At 47.9% G+C, this 7968-nt stretch overlaps 1 long non-coding RNA gene across 1 annotated transcript; it reads left to right on the top strand.

The window, feature by feature from the left end:
- Positions 1–2372: 2372 nt before the first annotated feature.
- On the top strand, positions 2373–7210 carry LOC129485076 (uncharacterized). Its single transcript, XR_008658614.1, has 3 exons — positions 2373–2473; positions 5892–6055; positions 7133–7210. It is a non-coding gene; the product is annotated as an uncharacterized lncRNA (long non-coding RNA).
- The last annotated feature ends 758 nt before the right edge of the window (positions 7211–7968 follow it).

Raw genomic sequence — 7968 nt, 5'->3', positions numbered from 1 at the left:
TGGAAGTGTGCCTAGCCCCAGGGGAGAGTTGAGTGTTTTGTTTTTAAAAGCCTAGACTCATAAAATAATAATAATACAGGAGGTTTGGAATCAAGGAAGCCTCCATGGACTGAGAGCTAAGAATAGCCCAAGGATGGAGGAGGCTGATGGGACAGGTGTTCCCAGAGGGTCTGGGGAGGTGGCAGGCCCCCAGACTGGGGAGGGTGTGAGTGAAGGCTGCCTGTAGGGGGTGGCCCTGAAAGTGTGGGCAGGTGCAATGGCTGTCAATGCCACATAAAGGGCAAGGGGATCTACATCCTAAACAGTGAAAGACCAGTGGCGGGAGGCTACATCTACATCAGGCAGAAGAAGCAGCAAAATTCTGACCCACAGTCCCCAAGAGTGAGCATCCTTTTTCAGGACATTAATAAGCCCCGGGGTCCTTGTTTACTCTCTTGGGAGGAGAGGGCCCCAGAATGCACACACAGTGAAGTTCTCATGTATCTTTACAAATGAGGGCTGGAGCTGGATACAGTGTAACTTGGGGAAATAAGGAAGGTGACATTTCTCATACCTGAGAGTTGAGAAGCACATTACTACTCATCACTGACTTTTAGGAGCCCTGTCCACCTAAGGGACAACAGTAATGCAGAAATAGGAGAGGAAGTTGATAGGATTCAACCAACAAATAGTTCATCTCCACAGCTGTTTCCTAAGGTTCAGTGGGGTTGGACTTTAAAGAAAATGAGATCAGGAGCCAGGCGTGGTGGCTCACGCCTGTCATCCCAGCCCTTGGGAGGCTGAGGCAGGCAGATCACTTGAGGTCAAGAGTTCGAGACCAGTCTGACCAACATGATGAAATCCCGTCTCTACTAAAAATACAAAAATTAGCCGGGCATGGTGGCACACGCCTGTACTCCCAGCTACTCGGGAGGGTGAGGCAGAAGAATCGCTTGAACCCAGGAGGTGGAGGTTGCAGTGACCTGAGATCGCGCCACTGTACTCCAGCCTGGGCAACAAGAGCGACTCCACCTCAAAAAGAAAGTGAGATCAGGGACATCAGGTATAGCATGCTGCAGACACAATGATTGAGCTAGGAGATCTCCCTTTTAAAACTCTCCGCTGGCTGGGCAGGTTGGACAATACCTGTAATCCCAGCATTTTGGGAGGTCAAGGTGGGAGGTTCGTTGGGAGGCCAGGAATTTGAGAGCAGGCTGGGCAACATGACCCAGACCCTGTCTCTTAAATTTTTTTTAAAAAATTAGCCAAGCATTGTGCTATGTCCCTGCAGTCCCAGCTACTCAGGAGACTGAGGCAAAAGGATTTCTTGAACTCAGGAGATAAAGGCTGCAGTTATTATGATTGCACCACTGAGCTCTGATCATACCACTGCACTCTAGTCAAAGTGACAGAGCAAGACCCTGTCTCTTAGACATAAATTTAAAAATAAATTTTAAAACTTCCTTTAAAAATCTCTTGCTTAAAAAACTAAGCACATGGGCTGGGCACAGTGGCTCACGCCTATAATCCCAACACTTTGAGAGGCCGACGCAGGTGGATCACCTGAGGTCAGGAGTTCAAGACCAGCCTGGCCAACATGGTGAAACCCCTCTCTACTAAAATCACAAAAACTAGTTGGAAGTGGTGGCACACACCTGTAACCCCAGCTACTCAGGAGGCTGAGGTGGGAGAATCACTTGAACCTGGGAGGCAGAGGTTGCAGTGGGCTGAGATCACACCACTGCACTCCAGCCTGGGTGATACAGCGAGACTCTGTCTCAAAAAAAAAAAACAAGGCCAGGCGCTGTGGCTCACGCCTGTAATCTCAGCACTTTGAGAGGTCAAGGCGGGCAGATCACTTGAGGTCAGGAGTTCAAGACCAGCCTGGCCAACATGGTAAAACCCCGTCTCTACTAAAAATACAAAAATTAGCCAGGCATGGTGTCACGTGCCTGTAATCCCAGCTACTTGGGAGGCTGAGGCAGGAGAATCGCTTGAACCCAGGAGGTGGAGGTTGCAGTGTGCTGAGATCACACCACTGCACTCCAGCCTGTGTGACAGAGTGAGACTCCATTTCAAAAACAACAAAACAAAACAAAACAAAAAAGCCAGAGCAGATGGTCACCAAATGACACATATATCCAAATACAAGATCTTTCATATAAGGTGAGGGAGATACTGCAGCACGGCCTCTCCTTCTACCTGCAGGGAGTTTTCTGAAGGGAAGGAAGAGCCATGATTAGGCAGAACAGGAACTGGAGACATCACAATAGATGAGGAAACCCTAGTGGTGAGGCAGTAGCACTAAGACTACAGGAGAATAGTAAACTCTAGACCAAGCAGGCAGGATCTGGTCTAAGGGGCAAGGTGGAGTAGACGGTTTTAAATGGCAGCTTTTCACAACAGGCTAATGGATTCAGCTTTAAATGAGAGCGAAAAAGGGAAGGGAATGGCTAGGAACCATGTTGGGACAGACAACTGGGCCAAGCTTCAGGTGAGACTGACCTCAGGAGAGTCTGGCAGGAAATGGAGTCCAGGGCCTGGGCAGACTGACCCTATGCTCAGGGGTTACACAGGGAAGCTGCTGTGTGTTGAGTGTATTCACCAGAATTCATGTGTTGGAAATTTGGTCCCCAATGTGGCAGTGTTGGGAAGTGAGGTTAGTAAGAGGTGACTAGATCATTGAGCGAAATCAATGCCTGTCTGGAGAGCATAAATGGGTAAATTATCACACTCACTTGCCCTTCCCCTTTGCTGCCATGTTATGGTGCAACATGAAAGCCCTTATCAGAAGCTGCTGCCGTGCCCTTGGACTTCCCAGTCTTTAGAACTATGAGAAATAACTTTCTTTTCTTTTTTCTTTTCCTTTTTTTCATTTTTTATCTTTTTGAGACTGAGTCTCATTCTATTGCCCAGGCTTGAGTGCAGTGGTGTGATCTCAGCTCACTGCAACCTCTTACCTCCTGGGTTCAAGTGATTCTCCTGCCTCAGCCCCCTGAGTAGCTGGGATTACAGGCATGTGCCACGACACCAGCTAATTTTTGAATTTTTAGTAGAGATGGGGTTTCACCGTATTGGCCAGGCTGGTCTCGAACTCCTGACCTCAAGTGATCTGTCTGCCTTGGCCTCCCAAATTGCTGGGATTATAGGCATGAACCACTGCACCTGGCCTTTTCTTTTCTTTATGAATTACTCAGCCTCAGAATACCTGGCAGGTATTCTGTTATAGCAACAGAAAATGGACTAAGACAGAAACTGAGGAGACTCCCAGCCACCTGCACATTAGTGGTGAAGGACCCCTGATACTTCCCAGGCCAGCTCTCCCTCCCATATTGGTTTAGGGCTTCAGTGTTAGGAGGCTGGCAGTGGATGGCATGGGGCAGGCATGAGTCCCCTGCATCTCAGGGAATCAGAATATCTGTGTCTCTCTATCTTGGGCAGTGCTAGAGAGACTTGCCAAATTCTTGTATTTGGGAGACCTTACATTCTACTCTTTTCTCCACTCCTCCCCACTTTTCCCTGAAAATGATTGCTTCATGGCTTTTTTTCCTGATTATAGAAGTAATTACCACCTTTGTCTTAAAACACACATGAACACATAGCTGTTAATATATTTGATTAGACTACAATTTTCTACATTTAGTCATGACTTTCTGGTGGTGTATTCTAGGCCCTTTAATTAGATTTTTGCAAGGCCTGTTTGATTTGGGGGATACCTAGGCCTCAAGACTCTCGGACCAGCAAATCTCATTCATAATGAGCTGATTTAGTTCAGAGGGGAAGAGGATACTATTATCCTTAAATCTGGGACCTCTTCACCAAGGTGCTCCTGGGCACTTGTGTCTGCTCCCTTTGCTACCCTCAGTCTCTGGTGACAGGAGTCCCACACAGCCTGGCAGGAAAAGTCTGTTACACACCTGTGATGCAAGGAAGTGCTTTTCCTGGTCTCGTATATCCAAGCCCAGCCCTACTCCATTGCTCCCCCAGGTCTCCTGGTCCTTCTACCTGCTCCCATCTAGGTCTTTCCAAGTGTTGAGCCCCAGACTCAACAAAGTCAGCTAATGCTGGGGACACTAATCCAGAGGAGAGCTAGGTCTGCCCCCCATATCCCTGAGTCACAGCTGTCTATCCACACCATTACAATCCCACAAGTGCTGCACTGGACAGGAAAGGATTCTGGGGATGGAGCTCCTAAAAGGGAGGGTTTTGTTTTGCTTTGTTTTTTCTTTTGAGACGGAGTCTCACTCTGTCACCCAGGCTGGAGTGCAGTGCCGCAATCTCGGCTCACTGCAACCTCCACCTCCCGGGTTCAAGCGATTCTCCTGCCTCAGCTTCCTGAGTAGCTGAGATTACAGGCGCCTGCCACCACACCCAGCCAATTTTTGTATTTTTAGTAGAGACGGGGTTTCACCATGTTGGTCAGGCTGGTCTCAAACTCCTGACCTCATGATCCGGTTTTTTTGTTTGTTCGTTTGTTTGTTTTTGAGACGGAGTTTCGCTCTTGTTGCCCAGTCTGAAGTGCAATGGCACAATCTCAGCTCACTTCAACCTCTGCCTCCCGGGTTCAAGTGATTCTCCTGCCCCAGCCTCCCGAGTAGCTGAGATTACAGGTGCGTGCCACCACGCCTGGCTAATTTTTGTATTTTTAGTGGAGACGGGGTGTCACCATGTCGGTCAGGCTGGTCTCGAATTCCTGACCTCATGTTCCTTTTTTTTTTTTTTTTTTTTGAGATGGAGTTTCCCTCTTGTTGCCCAGGCTGGAGTGCAATGGCATGATCTCGGCTCACTGCAATCTCCACCTCAAGGGGTGGGTCTTTGTTTCAACACGCAGATGTCTCAGGGAGCTGTTTTCCTGCTGGGGCATGGCTCTTCTCCAATTTTCCCAGGATAAGCTTGCGTGTATTCAGGTGGAATGTTTTCTCAGTCCCTGCCTTACCCACACTCTTGACCTAAAGGTACCTTTTGTTCCTCCACTAGAGCTGCCTAGCTCTCTCTCCTCTGCCTCGCCCAGCTGCAGGTGGATCCTCCACTAAAATGAGGTTGCCTCGTCACTCCCAATGGATGGCTGATGTCTCAGAAAGTTACAAGGGATGGGGGTCAGGGCTGTGGTGTGGCTGAAGGAACTGGAAAGCGAAGCTTAGTCTGCTAGTAACGGGAGCAACATCTATACCTCTGCCCCAGCCCATGACCCGCATGGACTCAAATCAGCGGGAGACTGGGGATGAAACGTTCGGGGAACCAGGAGGACTAGGGGAGCATAAACCAGCAAAAGGGGAGAAAAGACGTGTTTTGGGAGCCAGAGCTGCCCAGTGACATGCTGGCTTTCCCACTGAGGAGCCATGCAACCCTGCACGAGCCCCTCAACCTCTCTGAATCTCCGTTTCCTCACCTGTGAAGTAGGGATTTTAGTTATTATAAAGAGTAAATGGACCTAACAGCCAAATGTCATGCGTGAACCCTGATGGGAACCTGGTTGGAAAAAAAATTAGAAAAATTTAAATTTGGTCTCCAAAATATCACCTAGCTTGGCGTTATTGTTCATTTCTTTGGTGTGAGGAGAATGGCATTGTACTTATGGAAAACACGTGTATTCTTAGCAGATGCACGCTGAAATATTTAAGGGTGAGGTTTTGTGAGGTCGGCAGCTCACACTCGGATGGCTCCATAACAACAGAGAGAATGTTTGCACAGAGATGGAGAGAAGGACAAGACGATGTGTGAAATGCTAACTGTTGAATCAAGGTGGAGGGTGTTCACGTGATCACCATTTATTCTTTCCATTTTTCTTAATGTTTAAAAATATGTCAACTAAAGACTAGGGTGGGGTGGGGGGGAGAAAGAGAGACCAGGTATGTGAAGCACTCTGCACAATGCCCCATTCAGCATAATTTACTTAATAAATATTCACTAAGCTCCTGGCGGAGATGTCAGTCAAGAACCAGGGATGGTGTGCCAGATACTGATCTGGGGATGCAGTGAGGATTTCTAGGAGGCCAGAGACAAGCATTAAAGGAAGAACAACCATGTGCACGTGTTGACCACAGACAGTGGAGAGTGCTAGGAAGACAGCTGACAGGTGAGAGACCAAGGTGGGGGCTTAGGCGGGGTGGGGGGATGTCACACTGGCTTGGGTGCCCTCTGAGCCTCTGAGCAGGTGGAATGTGAGCTGGGGATGGGCTGTGTCAGGGAGCTGGCTGTGCGGAAACCCCTCTCCTTCCTCATCTGTGTCTCCAGGGCCCCTAGAGGGGCCCAAGATGCCACGGAGATGACATCAGCCAAGAATCAGGAGTGGGAATGTTTGCCTCCTCTCTGGGGAATTAAGCTGCAATTTAATTTATGCTTGTAGAACTCGGTCTGTTCGGACAGACCAGATACCATCAGCCACCCTTGACCAGTGAACTTCATGGTGTAGGGCAGGAAAAATGACGAGGATTCCTGCAGGGCCACCTCCTGGAACCAGCCCGTGATTTGGAACTGGCATTAGAGGAAATGTTAGTGGTGTTTTACCCAGGCCCTGACAGTGTCCAAGACACTTCTCAGTAGCACAATTAACAAATGAAAAGATGTTCAGCTTCATTCATAAAGAAATGCAAGCTGGAATTCAATATTTTTGCCCATCAGATTGGTAAGGACTAAGAAGACTGACGATGCGGAGCGATGGGGTGACCACGGGAGCAGCCCTCTCATCCTTTGTTTGTTGAGCCTCTTGCGGGTAATTTAGCAGTATCCATCACGTCCAAAATTCTGATCACCGTTTGGCTCAGCAATTTCATTTTAATGATTCCATTCTGAAGATATTTCAGAGATGTGATTTTTAAAAACAGTATATACAAGGATGCTCACTGAATTATATCTATATCACATTCAGCATTACAGTAATTATGTCACCCAAATGGAAACAACTCAAACGTCCATCAATAGGAGACTTCTTAAATAAATTACATATAGGAAAACATTTAATATGAGTGAAGTTTTGGAAATAAAGATATTTATATATATATAATAACAGTACAGGTTAGTGTATACATTTGTTTAAAAATCTTGAAGACTGCATACCAAAATGTTAGTAACAGAAATTTCTGGGGCATAGAAAACAGGGGACCTTTATTTTCTACAGTATGCACTTCTGTATTATCTACATTTTGTATTGCAGGCATGCATTGCTGTTGCAAGCAGAAAACAGGATTTTAAAGTGAGGGAACGCGAGAAAAGGATGAAAGGAAGGATCACGGTAGATATTTGTTCTTTTTTGCCAGCCAATATCTGAACCCCCTTGAAACATTTGGGTAATTCACCTATCTTAGGATGTCCCAATTTAGAAGTTATAAACGGCCTCCTGGTGCCAGGCTGCTGTGCTGTGTCACAGGAGGTACAGAGAGACTCCATCGAAGCCTGGCCCTCACCTCAAGAGAGACGTGGAGCCCAGTGGGACTTGGGTTTTCGGCCACTTGCAATCAGATTCCTCCTTCCTTCCTTTTATCCACCTTCCCTCCCCCTTCCCCTCCCCTTCCCTTCCCCCTCCCCTTACACTTACCCTTCCCCTCCCCTTCCCTTCCCCCTTCCCCTTCCCCTCACCCTTCCTTTCCCCTTCCCCTTTCCCTTCCCCTTCCCTTCCCTCCTCTCCCCTTTACTCTTTTTCTCTCCTTCCTTCCTTGCCTTCCTTTCTTTTTTTGAGACAGGATCTCACTCTATTGCCTAGGCTGGAGTGCAATGGCACAATCACAGCTCACTGCAGCCTCAAACTCTCAGGCTCAAGCAATCCTCCTGCCTCAGCCTCCCTAGTAGCTGAGACCACAGGTGCATGCCACTGCACTCAGCTAACATTTTGCTTTTTTAGTAGAGACAAAGTCTCCCTATGCTGCCCAGATTCAAACTCCCGGGCTCAAGTGATCCTCCTGCCTTGGCCTCCCAAAGTGCTGGGATTACAGGTGTGAGTCACCATGCCTAACCCAGAGTCTTAAATGATAAGGCAAAAAGTGGAGGAGGCAT

Source organism: Symphalangus syndactylus, chromosome 6 (genome assembly GCF_028878055.3).
Source record: "Symphalangus syndactylus isolate Jambi chromosome 6, NHGRI_mSymSyn1-v2.1_pri, whole genome shotgun sequence".
Classification (NCBI taxonomy): Eukaryota; Metazoa; Chordata; class Mammalia; order Primates; family Hylobatidae; genus Symphalangus; species Symphalangus syndactylus.
The sequence above is the reverse complement of the archived record's forward strand: the minus strand, read 5'-3'. Positions and strand labels throughout refer to the sequence as shown.